The following is a 21,747-nucleotide window of genomic DNA, read 5'->3' as shown; positions in this document are numbered from 1 at the left end:
CGCAACAATCCAAGAGCACATGTGAACAAAACATGGCTAGTAATAAGTAGTGAGCACTGCACAAAAGTTGAACATGAAAATTAGTAATAGTAAAGACATATACTTGCATAGACAATATATAATAGTATAGACAATATTTTGCAGCTGAACTGCAAAATATTGCAAATATCACAAAGACAACATAAAAACTGGGCAGGACAGAGCACTGACTGTTAGCTACAGTTGAAATATGCACACCAAATCTAGACATAAAAAGTCAAAACTAAACTGCCGAAAATGGTCATCTCTCCAAGAGACCACTGAGGAACAAAAGGTATACTTTTTATAAATCCATCTCATAGATTACTGATCTAATTAAACTTGACACATGACCCCTTGTGTGTAACAAATGCCCTGTTCTCGTTACATATGCATGATTACCAGCCTTGGTGAAAGAATGACTTGCACTAATGTTTCGAACACCGGTAAAAATGCTGCTTGTTCTCAACTTTCTGTTATGACAGCACACTTGTGGGCAGTTGTGAACCCTAGTTGCCTATAGGGCTCAAACACCATGTTTTGGCTGCACATGTACTGTCTGCCGAACACCTGGTTCAAGATAGCTTGCATCTTGGAATGTGCAGCCACACTGGTGGCACAGCATTCTTTTTTCAACTTGCCAGTTGATAAAGCCTCAGCAGCTGCAATCACCTGCCATTGCTCGTAAAGGTGCCATAAGGCCAGGCTACAAACACAGATACCACGTAGCAAAACTTTCAGAGTGCATTGTGTGAGTCGAGGTGCGTAATTTGTGCTTTAGTTTGGCAACGCTTCCACATTTACAACTATTCATTGCAGCTCCTAAATTTCAACATCATCACAATAAATTAGTATAGTTCCTTCAGTATGGTGGCAGATGCTCAGCTGCAGGCTTTCTAGAACCATGCATTATCTTCAGGCAGTGCGAGTACAGCCCGTAGCACGTCTTTCAAGCACTCCAGACAAGTACACTGATTACACTATACACAGAGCATCTGGTGTCGATTTACCTATAGAGGCAAGGTAGCCCCTAGAACACGTTTTGTGACAAGTATGCTGGGCACTTTGTCCCCTGAAATGCAAGTGCCATTTGGTACTTCAGTGCCTGTAGTGTCCTTTACATCTAAATGAATATTGAATACATAGTAGTAACATGAAGTCGACAAACAAAAGCCATCAGCCATCAACTGTGTGGCAAATCTGGGTGCAAGCTATTCTCTTATCAAGTATACCTGTAGGCATTGCGACCAATGTGCTCCCAAGATGTATGAGGCATTAGTCATTGCAGAGTTGTAAGGACATGACAATCCTAGGATGATTACGTTCTTGAGGCTTTTTTCCCCACTTTCCATCTTTTGAAACGTGTATACTGTAGTCATGAAAAAAAAATGCTACAACTGTCGGGTGATAAGTTTTGCGTCTTATTTCCTAGCAGCTCATTGAAACGAGCCACGATGACAAATTCAAATGCTGTTACCTGATCAGACATTGAAATTTCTTAAACACTAACAAAACCAGATAGACATTAGAGTGAGCATCACTTAAATACATTACACTGGTTTAAAGTTATTGCACCACTTTGTGCCAGGTAAAAATGCTAGAAACATCAAAAATGGTAAGATTCTACGGCCAACCGTGAAAACTAAATAAAGATCATTAAGCTTTCTTAAACGGGTACAGGAGCTTTACAACTGGCAGTCTTGGTGATGGACACGCAGATAGATGAGCAGCCATTCCACTGAGACGAGAATGTTGAGGGCTTCGCATTGAAGTCTGCGAGACACTGCACAGTAGTTCTTGGTCCACGTGAAGGAGGTTGCTTGCATACACGTCTGGGCCACCATACTCAATGCATGGTGTTACCGGAACCTTTTCCCCCTGCATTGTGGTAAAAAAGCATGGTTAAGTTTATATAATATTTAATAAGCAAAAAAAGAGGTGAGGCATGCAGACAGGACACGAGAGTAGAGAAGTGAACACGAAAGACATGAAAAATTTCATTAAATTGTTTTAATAGATAAAATGTTTATGCTATGTGTCATTCATTATGAGGATTCATAACCGCAACATATTTCATGTATAAGCAGGTAGAATTATCAGCTTGGTCAGTTTGTACAAGCTCGTTTGAGGCAAGAAATCGAGTTTCACAAACAAAACCTCAACATTCTTGACTGAAAAAGGAACACCTCAGATGACATGAAGTCCTGTGAGTGGGAATTGCACAGTTCAAGAAAAACAAATTAAAACTCACACACCGATCCTGAAAAAGGAATAAGCACCTGCTACTGCAAAAAGCTAATTAATTGATAGGTTTTAGTAGCACAAGGGCATCTTTGGCCAAAGAGCGCGAAGTCTATACTGCAAAAGATAAACTTAGCGCATCTTTACAAAGCAAATATATAAAGATGACTAATGCCTCTCTGCGTTACAGTTGCTTTGCTCTAGCGTGAAGTCATTTTAATGCATGCACACGCATACACACGCTACACCTAAGTTTAACAGCTGCACAATTAAAATTGGGCAGCAACGAAGTCGCAACCTTTAACCCTTGATCCCAAGCTGTACTAGTGACTGGAGGAAGTACCAATATCGCCAATGACGAGTCACACTCTTTCTGCCCGATGTTATGCTGCTGTTATTGTCAAAGATGAGTTACAGTCGGCATTGAGGGAAAGCTGCCCTCAAGAGCAGCTCTTATTTTTGTGTTATTTCTAACCAGACACCAATGAAGTAATATATTTTTAGAATGAGAATGACACCCAAAAATTGAGTACGTAAAAAATTTGGTACATTTTTCCGGAATCAACTTGGGGGTTAATGGGTAAAGCGGCAATCCAGAAACTAGAACAAATTTTTACATGTTTGCTACCAGTGAATGCTAGAAAATATGTTGGCATTCTGTAGTTTCGTCCAATAATGCAAAAGGGATTCTTAATAACTGAGGAAATAAATGGAAAAGTATCATGAAGTATATTTCGCGAATGTAAAGCAGAATCACTCAACTTCTGTTACTATATAATCTCCACTTGATTATCCTGCACTTTCTGAACTAGTTCAGGAGGTGCTGCATTTCACTACTCATTACACCAGTTCAACGTGGCAGCAACTGCACGTTGTGATTTGTTTTACTTAGTGCAGGCTTTGTACAGGGCGAGTTCACAGCATTCCCCACACTTGGCCGAAAGGTAGTGCATGTTTACGCAACGGGTGTGGTGCCGCTTCTGCACGAGCGAGGTGCAGAAATCAGAGTTTCATACAATAATTACTAGAGGGAACTCTGACGTTAGTGTCTACAGAAGATCAAACAAGAACGGCTTCACCAGCATGGAAATTATAGGAAGTACATGGATTTGCCTAAACTTCATCTGTTTGGCTTCAAACGGCTTTGTCAAATACTGTGTAATAAATAAATAAACATTAAAATCGTCCGATGACCGGATTCAAACACAGGAACTCTAGAACAGAAGTCTGATATTGAAACCATTGAGCCACGCATGGCATGTAACGACAAGCGAGTGCAACGCCCTGATGAATTTATCGCGGGCATACCAGTGCCTTGAGACGCTTGGCGCCTTTCAATTTGGCCACCTGGACAAGCTCAATCGTTGCAATTAATAGCAATTGTGCGTGTTGGCGCCGTCTTCTGCACTTCGAAGAGTATAGACTGCGCTGAAATTGACAATAAGATTTATATAGCGTATAATATACGAAGCCACAAGAACGTTTGAATTCACAAGCTCGAATATCAGACAAATCCATGTGCTTCCCACCATTCCCATGGTGGTACGACTGCAGCGCCAGAGTTCCCTCTAGTAATTACTGTAAGAAACTCTTATGGCAGAAATAACCGAAGTGCCTGGCATTTTGTTTTGGAGTAATAAACTAAGTTTTCCTGTCCTATAAATCTTACTGGTCATTAATTCCAAGTTTTAGTGCAGCCACATGTCTAGTAGGCATTTGTGGTATTTTGCATAAACATTGCAAAGCCAACTGTGATGAATGTTCCCTCTGGTAAATTGTTATGATCGAGTAGCATAGACTACTCAAGCAATCTCTGGAAGGCAAGTGAAGTAATTTTCTTATTAGCAGCCTTTAAACAGCATTCGAGCATATGACACATGCACCTCAGATATGCAGATATTTCCGTGACTCAGCAAGAAGCGATGCCTCATGTTCCACGAGGCTACTTCAATCAAAGCAGTATTGGTGCTCTCTAAAAACAATGCCAATGCAGATGATTCAAATATCCTTCAGGGGCAACAGTTATGCCTGAAATCATGCTAGATTAGCTTCTTTAAACACATGATCAGACCGTGTTAGAAGTGCTTCTTAAAATCCTCCTATTTATTAGACTAGTAATATATCTGTACACAAAGGCTACTAATTAGGTCTCATGCTATATCATCATCTTTACAAAAGCTTCACTTAGTAATACACATGCTGTGATAAGATTTGAGACCACATTGAGATGCTGAACAAGGTGAATTCATTATTTTTCAAATGAAGCTCCTGTTCTTCCAAACGAGAAGAAAGGATACTGAGGGTCAAAATTTTTCTGAATCACAGCTGGAAGACGCCAGGAAAGGCACGTGGAAACTTATTTGTAATTTTCTATTTAAATGTAGAAATGATAAAGGGAAATGAAAATGGTAAAAAAACAACCAGGCATGGGGGGAGAACGAACCTACAGCCTTTGCATTACGCATGCGATGCATTAACCACTGTGCCACCGAGGCAGCATTCAACCGTCCACAATGGCCCCTCAGATTGTCGACGCTCAAACGCGGCCGTAGTACCACAGTGGTTAGTATATCACTTGCGTAATGTGAAGGTTACGGGTTCGTTCCCCACCCACAGGTGGATATCTTTTAATCCACTTTCATTTACCCAGAATTTATCATTTCTATACTTCATATAAAAAACTTAAAACATGTTCCTTTATGCTTTCCTTGGCCTCATTATCTGCTGGCTTCTTCCAGTTCTGTTACTTCAAACACTTATACATATTCTAATCTGGTAAGTAAACAGCTTTTGCATGATGCTGGAATGCAATATAAAACATTATTGCAGGGCCGTGTTATGTAGAATGCCTTACATTGCCCAGGCAAGGTGTATTAATGTCAATCTGAAAAAAAAAAAACAATTCCCACAGCAGAAATGCTGTGTACTGCTGTGTGCAACAGGGTTTAACGAAAACAACTTGTTCAGAAATAAAGCCACCAAACAACGAGGAAATATGAGAACTAGATGAAAATTTGTGCAGTTACATGTCAAAAATTTAGCACAGCAACAGATGAAGTCTTAATGAAGGAAGCGCGAGGATGGTTTATTTTGGACACACGAGGCAATGTACATGAAAGATGCATATGAGCTTACACGTGGAGAAATATTGTTTATGTAGCAGCTAAACTACGAACAGGCCTAGAACACACTGATACAAGGTGTCGAGCATGTAAATCTTATCATGCCCTTAAGTCAAAGAAACATGGCTGTTTCTCATGATTCGCTACACATGGCTGGCTCACACAACTTAGCCACTTCTATATATGCCTTGTAATTACCAGGTGGTCTGTGTGACACGTGCAAGCTTTAAATATGTACAAGTGCCACGTAGCTGGACAGCACCAATGTAATGACGTTTGCCATCGTTTTGAGGAAGTGAAACCAATTCTTGCATTTTTCCTAATTAGGTAATTAGTTATTAACGATTATTTAACTGCTCAAATATTACATTCAATGCAAAAGTGTCAGTGTGAAAATTGTAGAGCATCCTGAAAAATTCCCAATCCAGCTTTCTACTGCTCAATAGGTGCAACAATTTTTTTTTTCAAGCTTGAAAGAAGCCAGTGAATACATGCAAGAAGTGCTGTGCAACTAGCCACTCGTGCACCTGAACACCATTTGGCTCCTCCTTTCATGCTTGAAAAAACTTTTCAAAAAGAACATTTTAGAAATTTATTAATTATAATTGACTATGTTTTAGGCAAAATGCACGAAATAGTGTGACTGCCACCTCCATTTTCGGCGACATGAATTGACTCCATTTTCATTTCCAGATCCAGCTATATATGGTGCGTGTTTTGAGCTGGTTCTGTAATTTAGGCTGGTTTTGACTAATTGAAGCTTCGCACCTTAATAATGGAGTCAGCCTAAAAAGAAATTGGTACATAAACGGTCGCTGTCAGTACTCCATACTCCTTTAACTTAGTGCAAAGTGCTTGTGGGCCAAGAAGTTGGTAGCTCTAAGCAGTATTTCCCATTTTGACCTGGTGTTATAGCCCACTTACTAGTCATGCTGGTCCCAGCTTCAATCTAGGCAATGGCAGCTGCCCTCCAATGGGGGTAAAATGCAATAACGCTTATGCACTTAGATTCAGGTGTACATTAAAGAAGGCCAGGTTCCCAAAACTTCAGGTTGTGACTTTGGAATGTAAAAGCCCATAATTTAATTTTAAAATCTAAAGTTGCTTTATTAGGAGCAGGGGCATCATTTTGAGCTTTTACTGCACTGCCATGGCACCAAGAAGCTCTGAGTAAATAAAAACAATTTCTTAGACAATGTACATATCTTGCAAACATTTACAAACACTTCTCTGCATGCACCTCTGTTGCTGTTATATTTAGATCCGTATGCCAAGGCGGGCTATGATATTAGAACGTGTTTCAAACTTGTTTTTTTTTTTACCGCTTTAAAGTTGTTGGTTATTTTGCATCTCATTGTGTGTCGAACGCACATTTCAATGCACCAATTTCTTCAGAAAGTGCACTCCTCTTTATTCATTTGTGCATGCAAAAAGGGTTCAGAAGAACTGCTTTCTGAAGATCTGTATAACAAGCAAAAAACAATTCTATGTAGGCTGCACAAAGAGAAAGGATTGGTTTGTAAATAAGTTATTTAGTTCTTAAAAAAGAGGCAGCTGTCAGTATTCTGTTCCAAAATAAAAATTCCCCCTACCTGGCTCTGCTTCATTTTCCGATGCTGATGATCCATTCGGGGGCACTAAACTGATAGGCTGCACTTTGGCTATGTCGGGTGTGCTGTCACCAGGCCCAAGGTCGATCGACATCCTCACCAAAAGTAGAGTCCAAACGCTATAAAAAAAAAAAACATCTCATCATTTTGCTATCAGTTTTGTCACCTTGCGTGTTTCACGCACGGCCGTCAGTGAAATATTTCGTCACTTGGATACTGCAAAAAATTCAAGCATTTTCTGGCAGCCAAGCTGAATACACAGTAAATGGAGAACATTAAAGAGAAAATGCAGTTGTCACATTAGATTGATCAAGTACAGCAGAAATGGAAATAAATCAGTGATACTGAGTCTGTTGGCTTTGAATGCAAGAAACGTAAAAACAGGAACTTGCAGCCACGCTAGTTTGAATTTCCCGCGTTTGCTACACCTCGCAACAAGTTTGGCATCGTCCGGTACTCGGGGATAGTAATCGCTTAAAATCAAGATGAACGAGCGTCGGCATAAATTAACAGGATACTTAACCGGGCAATATTGGCGCATAAAACAACTCACGTAGCGACGCTACTGTCAATTACGCGATGGCGCATCTGCGGGCCGTGCGGTTTGGGCGAACAATTCAAAAAGGAATGAAAGTTTCACTTGTTTCACGCCTACTAAGTTAAGACAGAATTTGAGTTTCTTCCTAAACTATACTGGATATTTACGCTCCGAATAAAACGCTGGAAATTTTGTTACGTCACATTGCATACGTATGAAAGTGAGGAAATAAGCTTTTATTGTATTCTGCCCAGACGGCATGCAGCAGCTACCACTCTCATGCAACAAAAGCAAGAAAGTGGTACTCGCGGCACGGAAAACAAACATATACAGCGCCAACGTTACGCCCTTTGGAGTTGGAACTAAGCACGATCAAGCCAGTTAGTTTTCTAGCTTTCATAACGCCATGGAACACGACCAAACATCGAGCGAAACAACTGCCTGCTCTGGAAAATTATTACCGCTTCCATTTATATACCTATCGCTGCCACAAGCAAAAGTAAATGGGCTAGCTGTCCACAATCGGCAGATTAGACTGACAGCAACATATTACGATAACGTAAAACAATTTCCACGCTGACTTGGCAGCCGCGGTATGCGCTAAGTGCCACAGTTCTCGTTTGCCGCTCGAAATTCACACCATGATGACGGTCACTGCATCTTTCACATGAAATATTGCACGCTTCGCTCCGGAGCTCAACAGGAGGGCGAAACGCATTTGTACGTACCTGAAATCCGCATGCCGGAAACCCGTCGACGCTTCCGAGAACGGGGCACACAGCCATACACTCGTACGGCGGCTTGACTTGGACGTGAGGCACTTCTATCAAATATTTCACATGCGACATGTTTCACACCGATTGCGCGAACACGAGAAAATGCCGCAGGTCGCAATGCGACGCCGTGCACCCGTGCATCTACCGATGAGCGGCGTACACGGACTTGCAGAAAAACAGAACTATGACAAAACGGCCGGCGCGAAAGGATGGCGGCTCTCGTTGCGGAGACGAAGCGGACGAAGCAATGTTGCCAACTGTTGGTTCCGCGTTATGCCGGCGGTGGTGGCTTTAGTGGCGTGTGTTACGGCTGTCTATTTTTTTTATTTCTTTTCCCCAAACAGTATAGCTAAGATCCGTACGTTGTTTGAATTTTTAACTGTGTCGTTTCGCGTTATCTTTTTGTCTTTTTATGCTATTAGGCGGCCAATTATGGCCTCCCAGGTTCGCGCGCGCCAGCTTCGCGCGCAAATCTCGGAGGCCATAAGACAACTCGTTAGGAAATGTCGTTCTTGTCGTTGTTAACGTTTCATCATCGTTTCTTCAACTGAGATAGAGAGGTAGTGTCCCTTTTCCCGGGGTTGGGAGGGGGCGATCAAGACGGCATCGCTCAGCGGGGGGAGGGGGAGTAGGTTCGTGTTGGTTGTTATCGCGAAATTCGCGAACCCTGCGATTTTTTTTTTATAACGTAAGCATTCTATACTTACCCAACAAGAAAAACCATCCGTCCGTCATTCCGTACCGCACGATATCTTTCAAAATAGAACCCGCAGCAGCGAGTGAATTCACCTTCGTGCTAGCTCTCGCTTCAACGCGACCGAAGCGGCGAGAACACTGCGCTCACGAAGCTTTCAGCTCATGCCGCACTATGCGCTTTTCGCAGATCACTTTCAAGATAGGTGTACGCGCGTCTGTTTTCAAAGCGAAGTAAACGGTGAGAACACAGCGCGCGAAGTTTTCAGCAGTGGGCACACTCTGTCCACAATGCTGTTCGCTTTCAAGATACGGTTCGCGCGGCCGGGCCACAAGCAGCCGCCGCCGGAGAACGGTTGATAATGGTTCGACGCGGATGAGACGAGCTAAAGAGCGATAACGGCTCAAAACGAACGGAACTTCACCAGCGCACCTGGCCCCGCCACCTGCAGTACTTTGCTTGCACCATTCACTTGGCGCCGCCGACCTCAGCAGTTCGTGTCGCCGCAGCGCTGTCGCTTATAGTCGTCGGATCAAGTCTCATAACATTAATAACGACATGGACTGCGTGTAGATGAGGAAGAGTCACAATGCTTACACATACTTAGACAAATCCGAGAGGAGTTCCTGTGTGATTTTTTTTTTTTTTTACCGGAAATGTGCACTCAGCGGTGACCCAGAGTTGACAATGCATGTTAGAGGGGTGCCAAGCTTTTTTTTTTTTTTTTTTGTGAGAGTCTTGCCCAGCTCCCAAAGATCTGCTCAAGCTAAGCCTTGCTGATGGCTGTATGTTTTTTTTTTTTTTATTGTCGCATGCCCTCGAACTGCCACGAATCCTACAGTGTAATGACATTAGAGCAGCATTCACGTCCAAAGGGAAATGCAGCCGGTAATTTGGCTGCCTAAGGTTTGCGGCCCGGCGGCAGCTGCCCTCCCCTCCCCCGTTTCTGTTGACAAGTTAGGGGGAGGGGTCTAGAGCAATCTTACACCCCCCTCCCCACAGTGGCGTAGCCAGAAAATTTTTGCGTGTGAAGGGGGGGGGGGTCCCAATTGACCGTGGAGGAGGAAGTACGGGGCCATTGCCATAGTAGCAAAAAATTTACTGTTAGTGAGCGTTACAAGTGCCCGGCGTGCCCCACTTGGCCACGCCGTTACTCCTCCGCCCCCTCCCCCCCCCCCCCCGCAATCGACGTAAATCGAGCTATCAGAACGTGCATGACACGCATGCATGACATAACATGAATGACATGCCGTGAAGCTGGCATGGATGTCGTCACATAATCATCATCATCATCAGCTTATTTTGACGTCCATCGCAGGACGAAAGCTTCTCCAGCGATCTCCAATACCCCTGTCTTGTGCTAACTGGTTCCACGTGTCTAAGTTTCCCAATTCCATCACGTCCACATTATTCTCTGCCGTTCTCGACTGTGCTTCCCTTCCCTTAGCACCCATTCTGCAACTCCAATAGACCAGCAGTTCTCTCCCTTACGTTTGCAATGTATGCCCAGCACGACTTCTTCGTTTAATGTCAACCAGAATATCAGCTATCCCCGTTCGCTCTCTAATCCACATCGCTGTCTTCCAGTCTATTATCGCCATGCCTAATAATTTTCATTCCATCGCTCGTTGCGCGGTCCTCAACGTCTTCCCAAGCTTCTTTGGTAACTTCCAAGTTTCGGCCCCATACGTTAGTAACGGTAGAAAGCAATGATTAGCAGTACGCTCCCTGGTCATCATTTAGTAATGCCTGCCGTAAGCTGTCCAGCTAATTTTTTTTTTAATTTCCTTGATCAGAGGCCCCTGCGAGTAATTAACCTCAATAAACGTATTTCTGCGCAGGTTCTAGAGGCTGACTGCCGACCATGACATTCGATCTCTCGCCAGGCTGCGGAACATTACTTTTCTCTTCTGCATACTAACTCTCAATCAGACTCTTACACTTTCTTCGCCAAGGTCCTCAAACGTTTGTTGCAAATAGTCTGCAGCGTTGCTGAGTATGCGAATGTCATCCACAAACCGTAAGTTGGTGAGCTATTTACCGTTAGCCTTTACTCCTAACCATTCTCAGTCTAACTGGTTGCACACCTTTAAGTATTCAGTGATAGCATTGTAAATTTTTTGCCATTGATCATATGAAGCCTTTTGCAGATATCTGGCTATACAAAGTCTGCGCGTTAGTGTCATCCGTTCGATATCAACATTCGTGGGAAACTTCATTTTTGACCGCTGTTCGGAGCCAGTGCGCTGCTGCCTAGATGCCCCGATCTAATCATTCCAGCTACCTGATTCAAGCGCAGGTAGCGTGCGTTTCATGTATAGCCAATATCAACGCCTTAACTGGCAATGTTCATTTATCATATACTGTAAGCTTGTTCACTTACTCCCTTATAATTAGGGTGTAAATTAGAAAGACTGGGGTGTTCCAAGGGTGTTTTCTTGTTGAACACCCTTTTCCGTTAAAAAAGGGTGTTTCAAGGGTGTTTACAAGGGTGAAAAGATTAATACACCCGCATTACACCCATAAGGGTGTGAAAATTTTTAGAGTGTATATAGTGTAACAGACTGATCTGGTCACAGACGTGTAGCACCTGGCAAGACTAGCGTTAGTGTCAAGCATTACATTTATGCAACACTCAACAAAAAAGCAATATTTCTCTTAATATCATCTCAAAATCATAAAGCACTAGGCGGACCATGTTTCAAAGCGCATTTAGAATGTTTTTGTCAAGTTTCGTGCAACAGACACTGGAATAAAAAGTTTACCTACGGTTTTTATAATCTATGCTCCGCAGCTGTAGGAAACGTATTAGCGTAAGCTCTTGGGCCAGTTGGTGCATGATAAAACTTGAAAAAGGGATACCAGCGTGTCACAAAATGCGTGCCCGCGTCTATCTCGAGATGGCCGCCATTGCCGCCGCAGCCGCAGCGCCGCTTGCGCAGTGATCGAGAGGGCTCCCCATTGTTCCTGAGCTCGCCGGAGTCGTTGGTGACGTGGGTCGCCAGACTGGCGTGACGGGGAACGAGCTGGCCACCGTGAGCGGGCAGAGTAGTATGGAAGACGGAGCGGCTTGGTAGTGCGCCGAGAGACAGCTGAAGATGTGGTCGACAGGCTGAAACCCCCAGGCCGAAGTCTTCGCCGGTATATCGATAGACGGTGCAAGTCCGTCAAGATCTTCGGCAGCGAGGTACCAGCAGCCCGACGCTCTTCAGATCGGGATCTCGGCGAGCACGCCACAGATAAGCCTCGTGTTCCAACCTGCTCTCAGAAGTTTCCGCCGGACTCCTTTTTCAATCGCGTTTCATCTTTCATTTTCTTATTGATAGCGTGTTGATTTTTGTACGTTCTGTAGCATAGTATTTGCCGCGTGCATTTTTCATTTGCGCCGTGTATTTCTTTTATTATTTCGCGAGTGTTAGAAATTCCCGCGTGCTGGGCTTTGTTTTGCGCGTTGCGCCAGAGTTCGGTTGTCGTGACTTTTATTGCAGTGTGTGTCGCGTGTATTGCCAGGTTTATCCTTCACTTGTCGCGCATTATCTTTGTATTATTAATTGGTAACGGCCGGTTAGGCTTGCCGCATGGGTGTATTCTGTGTGGATTGTCATCATACTTCGCTGGTACGACTTTGGGTTTAATTAAACACTTTGTTCTTTCTCGGCCACCTCTTGCCTCGTGCCTCGGGTCCACGCTCTATCAGGCGTGGGCATTATCGCCGGTCAGGCAGTCGAACCACCCGTAATGCACGCGGGGTGGAATTGTTGTCACCCCATACCCTCCGGAATGGAGAGTTCGGTAATCCAACCACTAAACCTTGACACAGAGAAACACAAAGGACGCGCACACAAGGAAAAGGCGTTAGACATTAGCGTCCGTCCGTCTCTAACGCCGTTGCCTTGTGTGCGCGCCCTTTGTGTTTTGATGGTCAGTCTTTTTCAAGGAACAACGTATGTTGACACGTGTGCTTGTTAATCTTTCTCCAGTGACCGCTTTTCATCAGCTAGCAAATGTTAAACGTTATTCATAGGCGCAGAAGGCGCGTGCAACTATCGGAAGATTCTCGAATGTTATCGATGGCTCTATCCATTGGTTGTCGTCACTAAAGCGTTTCAGCGAAGCTCTATATGGCTAGGTTCTGATGAAAAATGTGTCCGTGTGCAAAATTTATGTATAATGGCAAAATATATATATATAGTCGTCCAATTGTTTCAGCGTGATGTTATCAGTCGCGGCGGTCGCTCTGAATGTTATCACCTTATCTACACTGTTATTATGCATCACCTTCATGGCGATATATAAAACGTGGGACGGCGGCGCTCCTTCACTCCCATTGGAGGGTCGAAAAGTATTTTAAAACGCAAAAGTGTACACACCAATCGTCGACTTTAACGTCAACCCAGCAAGCGTCTACGGCAAGTGGATTGTATCCTTTTTGTTGGAACGGTTTGGAATTCAGTGTTACACGGACGTCAATGTGCCGCCCACGCGTCACCGGTCGTGTATATATATAATATTTGGTAAGAACGTGTATAACACAGCCATACAACCGCTCGCTGTGTACCACAGCGACCACAAAGATGTGGTCACTGTGGTAACGAATGAGAAAAAATAATGACGATAAGAACCACGAAGTTACGTGCCTCTTTATTCAATCAATATAGCAATAACTATATAAATCAATATAGTTGACAATTTAGTGATTCCAATAGAGCTTCGCTAGTTAGTTTTCTTCACATAGTGGAAGGGCACTACATTTTTTTTTTTTGTAATGTTATTGTAGGCGCTACGCGAATTGTGTAGTACTTTCTGGAAGGCAGGCCGGAACCAGCGATTACGCTGGAACTTCGACGAATCATGTATAAAAGCCGAGGCGCTTGACCCGCTGATCAGATTTCGCCGATCGGCCACCGTGTTTGTAAATATATCGTTGTGCTACGAGCGTCGCTTGCTTTTCTGGGCACAAGTTCGCCCAATAATAAGTTAATTTCGTGATTTACAGTGTTGCTACACGGTGTTCTTCACCATCACTGCAACGTGACAGTATCACCCCAATTGGTTAATATTTAATAGCTAAAGAGTGTGCCAGTACCGACGAGGCCTGCATATTTTTAAACCGCAGATATCTCTGAAAAAAAAACATTGGTCTGAAAAACCAGGGTGTCGACGTTTCTAAAAGCAAGAAAACCGCTTTTCCCTACAAGAAGGTTACCTGCTCCGTTGTCTCACTGGCTGATGGCCTATTGCCGCTGAACACGAAGGCGTGGCAAATATTTACTGCCGTGGCGGCAGCGCTTCAATACGAGCGTGATGCGAAAACGTTCGTGTACCGAGCTCCTGCTACACCCTACGTACTCCAGATGGTCAAAAGGAATATATTTTCTTTTATTATGTACCCCATATCCCATTTTGTCGGTTGCATATATTACAAGTACGCAAGGCTAGCAAAATATGTCAGCGAAAAACTGGTTGCCCCCTAAACTTCGGAAATACCAAATAAGTACCAAACAGGACGCAAAACGAAAATGCACTGAAGAAATAAAACACACACAAAAAATGCATGCGTAGCCAACCTTTCCCGTCAAATGCGCGCACAATATTCCACGCCCTGTTGGCGCGCATGAAAACACGCGAAGCACCCGTGAACGACTAACCTTAAAAAGAGCGCGGATTACAAGTACGCTCTCACAATCAATGCGAATCATTACGGTCAGTACAGCTCCTCCGTTGCGTCGGGACGTTAAATGCCATCAGTCAATCAGCGTACGCGCATTGCTGAGCAATGCCAGACAACACAGAATGAAACGACAGTAGAGCACTGACCGTCTGATGCCGCATAGCCTTATACATGTGTGCTCCCTGCGGCACGCATCTCCCTGCCGCAAAACTCAGTGGACGCCCGTGTAACAAAACCGGCCGCGACTCTTCTGCCTCACTGCAATGACCCAACGTAGCAAAAGCCTTATGCAAACGTTGCCCTGACCGATGTATGACGACTCCCACATATGGTGCGCTACCTATCCGAGCGGAAACTTACCTTACGTGCGTTTCCTTCGCTTTCGTCTTCTAAGTCTCGAAAAAGAAAAGTAAATCTACCAACGGGGCTAATTTCCAGTATCCCGTCTCTAGTCGCTTCCTATACCAGCCTGGCAACCCCCGGAATTCGTGTCTGGGTACGCATTCGTGAGCAGGGATTAAGAGGTGCCATTAGTGCGCTGTTCAATTTGGCGCCTCCTCCTTCCTAATTAATTGTTTTCAAAGCCCCGCTCCCACACACATACACCCTTCCCACTTCCTATCTCAACCCTGCCGCCCCAATTGCTCTTCGCTTTTGTATAACATCGTGACTCGCCAGGCTTCTTGGCTGCGACCACGGTGATTTGAAATGCACAGCTGTCGGAAGCTTCCATAAGAGGGAAAGTTGGATGCCATGGGAAAAGCGAGAAAGGAACGGGCAGACAGAAGAACAAAAATAATGGTGGGAATTTTCTATTTGAAGCAATAAATAACGAGGATTTCCCGGATATATCCGAAGTGGTTTGGCTGGACGGCGCTTGGGAGAAGAGACGAGAAAAGGAAAAGAGATGACGTGACTTACCGACAAGAAAGCCACTAGGCAAACAAAAAAAGAAAACAGAAAAGAAAAAAAAAAGCTGCGAAGTAGAGGGAAAAAAACGTTTATTGCTTTTTCAAGCCTAAAAAGCACAATAATAGAAAGAAAACTGCAGCACGACGACTCAGGCATGAAGGCAGCCATTAGATTAGTTACAGGGAGCACGTATATAGCTTGTTTTTCCCCGTGAATAACGCGACCACGTAGACCAAAAAAAAAACGGTTTCGCCAATGTTGGGTGCGGAAGTGCTTGAGAACTCGGTAAAGGAAATAGCTGTGGAATTTACGTACCAATACCGTTATCTGTTATGAGTCTTTCGGCTATGCTACTTAACATCATAATTTACATATATAAGCAGCCAGTGACTTGCGTAAGACAATCCCGTGTATTATTTTTCAGTAAAAGTATGCATTTTTCGCTAACTGAATCAGAAAGATAAGAATCGCAACTCTCATAGACGCGCTTGTGAATATGTATATGTATCAACTTACGTAACACGACCTAGAATGATAGTAGGAATAAAAGGAGGGGCGAGGTCAGAGGGACGAGGAGATCGAGGGGCTTCCAGGAATAGGAGTTCGTGGCCGTACATTTCTGTGACTGGCAAATTACCGTGCCTGAGCTGCCTAGAACGCCTAAATCACAATAAACACACAGGTCTGAAAGGATCTAGGGGTACAAAATAAAGCGAAATATGACAGAGGTAGGCGAAAGAGAAGCGCGTATTTTGCATGCGTCTGCCGAGTGGTTGAGAATGCGCTGAGTGCGTAGCAGGCCCCATGCCAAAAGGCCTCGTCTTCCCCTCTCGCTATGGAAAGAACCGTCATCGTGAGAATAATCACCATTTGTCTTTTCATTTGGTTCTTAAAGTAGGGTGTCAAGGCACAAACTTGCACCCGAGGAGCAAATGTTGAACATATTAAAGGTACAGACTCATAACTTTGTACTAAGAGAAAAATTCCGGCAACTGCGAAATAAAATTACAGCAAAAATACGACTGGCGAAGCAACAGTACCAGCTAAATCAATTCGCGGCATGCAGTAAGGATGTAAAAAAACAAAAAAGAAACACACATGGAAATTAGTGCAAACCACCATAGGAAATCCATCCAAAAAAATCATTGATGATACTTTAGAATAGGCGTTTCGAGATAAAAACAAAGTAAAATTGGCCACTGAGTTCCATAAGCACTTTGTAGAATCTGTTACTTTCTTGTGTAGACAGGGAAGGAAAATGGTTAACACTACTGCAGTTGCTTCGAGCATTCATTCAGCTTACATGCCTACTGTCACTGAGCCGGAATTATGGGATGTGTTGAAAACAATGCCAATAACAAAATCAATCACCGGGCTATGATAGTGTTACTACATTGCTTTTCATTATCAACGAAACTTTAATAACTGGGCACATTCACACGTGCATGAAAATAAGCGTATTAAGACCATTGCACAAAAAAGGCTCCAAAAAGGATTATAATAATTATAGGCCAATCGCAATCTTGTCCACCCTCGCTTGTATCATGAAGAAAATTATACATGTTTGCATGACATCATTTCTGGAGAAGTGCCATCTACTAAATGCAGCCCAGTATGGTTTCCGCAAAGGCAAAAGTACGGTAAACCTACTAGAGGATTTTAATGGCTTAGTCTGCAAACAAATAGATAACAATGACATTGTCCTTACACTTTTTATTGATTTGCAAAAAGTCTTTGATACTATTAATCACAATCTATTATTAGATAAACTCGACAATATTGGTTTCAGAGGTCCCTACATGTCGTTTTTTAAAATTTATTTTGCTGATCGATCCCAATGTGTCCAACTACGCGGATTGTGCAGCTCAATTTTGAACGTTTCGACAGCGGTTCCTCAGGGCTGAATTTTAGGACCCTTGTTATTTAATATTTACGTCAATGATATGACGCGGATGATACTGCCCTGGCGATACCAAGTGAAACTCATGATGAAGCCTCCAACAGGATGCAACAGGATGTGCATCTTTTGATAGAATGGTTAAACGCTAATCAGACGTTTACCAATACTACAAAAACCTGCCTACTTGGTTTTCATAGCTCATATAAAATGTTTAGAACATTCTCAAATATATACCTTCATGAGAGGAACTGTACGTGCTGTTCATGCCCACCTTTGGAACTTAAATCCAATTTTAAATATCTTGGTATCACATTTGACGAAACCCTGTCCTGGATCTTACATATTGCAGAGTTAGCCAAACGCTTACGCCTAGTGTGTGTTTATATATATGCTCTAGAACCTATTTGTGATGTATCGGTTAGAAAAGTGGTATATAAGGGATTAGGAGAGTCCATATTACGATACGGAATAACAATGTGCAGAACCGCATATTTATATAAATTAAACACACTAAGCCGCATAGTGCACAGAATTGCAACCAGTCTCGCCTACGGAACCAACTATCACGATAAGTCAGCCAGAGCCAGTATGGGACATTTTGACATGCTACCTGTACACGAGCAATTTATCTTTGACATATCATACAAGCATTTCTTTCACAGCTCCTATAAAATCTGCAACATTGAAATACGGTCTCTCCGTCATTCCGAAAAGTATGTCATACCCCGCATCTTCCCCACTTATGGCAAAAGAACCCGCATCTACTATGTTCCTTATTACTTCAATAAAATACGAACCCTCTCCAGCATTACCGGATTAAAAGACCTTAAGACGTTCCTTCGACCTTGGTTGAACGATAATATAGACTGAGGTAATTTATGATTTGCCATGTTCTTAATGTTTTCATTTCGTGTGCGAAAGTGTGCACGGTGGAAAATTTGCTATCAGTTGTACTGTTGGTTCTTGTTTGTTTGTTTGTTCTTGCGTCGCACAAGCAATTGCTGCGCACGTATTTGGTTGATTTTATTTCACTTCTTTTTCTACTATGATTTATTCGCTGTTGTTTCATGTGCTTAACCTGGCTGCCCAGCTCCGCACACAAGCGGCAACGCTTATGCAGGCTGGAACACGTTGTACGAATTGAAGTGAATAAAATTTATTATTATTATTATTATTATTATTATTATTATTATTATTATTATTACACCGACTGACTTGACCGCGTGGGCCATCATCATCATCATCATCACTCTATATTATTATTATTATTATTATTATTATTACACCGACTGACTTGACAGCGTGGTCTAGCTGGGCCACATGCTGTGCCAAGCAAGGCGAAACAGCGAAGCTCACAGAGCTGATTTACGAATAATGAAACAACACGCAAAAACGTGGAAGACAGCGAGGGGATCTCTGTGCTGTGGTTTTGCATCTTCAACAAAACGCTTGTAGAGAAAGCCGCCTTCCAATAAACCATTCGTCAGCTCGCCGTCTGGTAATTTTAGTGCTACTGGTGTTTTCTGCAGTATTTTAAGTATGTACCAGAAGGCTTTCCTTTATAGTACCAGAACTAGCAAGACTAAGGGTAGGTTTGAATATTATTACGAGGAGAATTGAAGTAGTGTCGTCAGTCAAGAAAACGACAGTTCGCATTTGGTAGTTACATTTCGAACCAGAGAAGAGAGTACGTTTATCAATACTAAAGTCACTGAAACCCGAACCATGACAAAGAAATCAACGAATGAATACAAAAACCTGATGTCGAGAATGCGGTTACTTGATAGCACAACACAAATAACAGTCAGACACAGAGGTTGCCAGGATAAAGTGTTATTAATAATGAAGTGGTATTTATGTTGGGCTTTCAAGTCGGCGTGTTCTCAAATTTTCTATAAATACATACATACATACATGTACACACACGCACATATATATACATATATACATATATATATTGCTCTGCTGAGTAAAAAGGAATTGGAGCGCACATAAAAGACATCATCCTATCATTATCGGCAACATACTGACATCCTTGAAAAGTATTCTAAATAATGCAATGCGTCACTACCAAGTCGATACTTGTAGGTTAACGACGAAACATTAACGGTAGCCAAGGCGCATGCCAAGGTCGATGGAACGGAAAACGTTGGGCGAAAAGTAAAGTAATAAGAGACAGGGAGACGACAGTATGCACTAGCGAGCACACACAGATGGCTGATATTGTGGTTGAACATAACGGTAAGAAGTGGAGTTGGGCAAATCACGCAAAGCGTAGAACGGACATGCACCTGTTCACGCTCCTCCTGAAGTTGTGCTTCACAGAGCCTCTTGCAGCAGCCGCTGCGTGACAGCCGCGATTTGAGCATCTGCGGTCCCGAGTAGGCGTGCAGTAGGCGTGCCTGCAGCCAAGGCGTTCTATAAGACGGATTTTGTTGTTGCCAGGCGAAAGCATCGGTAGCTGCACCGTCGTGCATGGGCAACTACCTGTGCAGCCTGCCTATGCACTGCTGGCACTGTCACAGTGAGTACATCGCATGCGCAGCTCTCTCAAGTGGGCCAGCTCTTTGCAGATTATCTCGCGATGTCCACTATCCGAGCTAAAGGACCACCAGGGTTGCAGTGAGACTGTGAATACGTCGATAGCGTGAGGCACGAAATATGCGACCCACAGTGTGGCTGCGCAGCGCTACGCGATCTGCGGCATTCGGATCCTGATGGATCAGCTGTGGCTTCTTGGACAGCGAGGAGCGACGGCAGAGTGTTTTCGGAACAGTACACCGAGATCTCGTGGCCTGGATATTGCACGATCAAGCTAGGCACTATTAGACACATATACCCCCGCTGATTGCACATGGTGCGCTCACAGAAGCCTGCAGCCGTCGCAACCCGACGCCCGTTTCCCGAGACCGGCGAGCTTCTCAAGACCAGCGGGCGAGGCTATCGTTCACTGCTGTGACACTTGGCAGTGGGGGTATCGTTTACTCATCTCCCATCATGCGGAGTTGGAGCTTTACCTCCGGGCACGACAAACAGCGGCACTCTATAGTGTTTTCCTCATATTGCAGGAGTCGCTTCTGTTGTGGCATTGTGCCTCCAACTTATTTCCTTGAAGTCTAGAATCAGTAAAAACGCGTAATCAATTATTTCAGGACGACAATAACAGCTACAGTGCTGTATGTTATTGCATACTTTTAGTTATTTTCTATTCTTTACGATCAGCTTTAGTTTTTTATCGTATCCTGTACCATTCATGTTTTTTTTTTTTTTTCAGCTAGCTAGCTCATCTGTTCATCCTGTTTACATTTCACCACTTCTTGGCTCGTCGAGCAGCTGAGAAACAACACAGCTGATACTTTAAAACTACCCTAGTAGCGCCAAAGAACAAACCAACCTCTACGCTTGACTTCGCCTGAATCACAAAACGACGTCTGCGATTGTCTCAGATGCAAGGTGCATCCTTCGAAACCGGGCTGTTGCAGTGCGAAATTAATTCTCGGCTGCGGTGGCCGCATCTTGCGAAGGCGGAAAGCGAAAGACGCCCACATAGTGATATTAAATGCGTAAGCATTTCTGTGGCTCCCAAACGAGGCAGCCTGTCCGTGACGTAAGACGAATCCTTATAAAGAAATTATGAGTTATGAAGGAAAAACGGTGGGCGGTGGTGAGTTCCGAACATAAGACCACACGCTCAGAGGCAGCGTCTTTTACCCACTGGGCTGAAACCCACGCTTTCAAAAGGCGAGTATATCCAAACCAATTGAATGTGTTGTACCGGTGGCACAAAACAAATGTCAAAAGAGAACAGTTTCCTCGAAGGCTTTGCTGAAAGATTTAGTGGCGGTAGATGTTTCGCCTTCCGAGTCGGTATGGACGAGAGCGCGGTTTGCAGTCACTGCGGCGGCGAGGAGACTATCGAACATGTACTTTGCCACTGTCCTCGATACAGCGCGCACAGGCTGTCACTAGAGACCGCGTTGGCCCGCCTTGATGACAGGCCACTTTCAGAACAGTCAGTCTTGGAATGCCAACGTGAACTGTCGTCGCACCGAAAGTCGGTCAAGGCTTTGTTGACTTTTTTACGTGGCATTGGCCGACTAGAAAGACTATAATGATCTCATTCCGTCCCTTCTATTCTTTTTCACGCTTTTATTTTTTGTCACCGCTCTTCTCTCCGTGTTTAATTCCCCTTCCCCTAGTGAAGGGTAGCAAACCGGAGGTTCTAACTCTGGTCAACCTCCCTGCTTTTCTCTCGTTTGCATCTC

General features: G+C 43.7%; 2 long non-coding RNA genes across 3 annotated transcripts in view; both read right to left on the bottom strand.

Moving 5' to 3' along the window:
- Positions 1 to 21,747, bottom strand: part of LOC129381158 (uncharacterized) — a 104,050-nt gene that overhangs the window by 61,454 nt on the left and 20,849 nt on the right. The gene's annotated exons all lie outside the window — the stretch shown is intronic.
- LOC140214211 (uncharacterized) lies at positions 858 to 10,721 on the bottom strand. Its single transcript, XR_011891133.1, has 3 exons — positions 8,258 to 10,721; positions 6,974 to 7,110; positions 858 to 1,896 (listed from the first exon to the last, which is right to left on the bottom strand). It is a non-coding gene; the product is annotated as an uncharacterized lncRNA (long non-coding RNA).

The sequence above is a fragment of the Dermacentor andersoni genome, chromosome 1 (assembly GCF_023375885.2).
Source record: "Dermacentor andersoni chromosome 1, qqDerAnde1_hic_scaffold, whole genome shotgun sequence".
In the NCBI taxonomy this organism is placed as follows: Eukaryota; Metazoa; Arthropoda; class Arachnida; order Ixodida; family Ixodidae; genus Dermacentor; species Dermacentor andersoni.
Note: the sequence above shows the minus strand (reverse complement) of the source record. Positions and strands in the feature narration are given on the sequence as shown.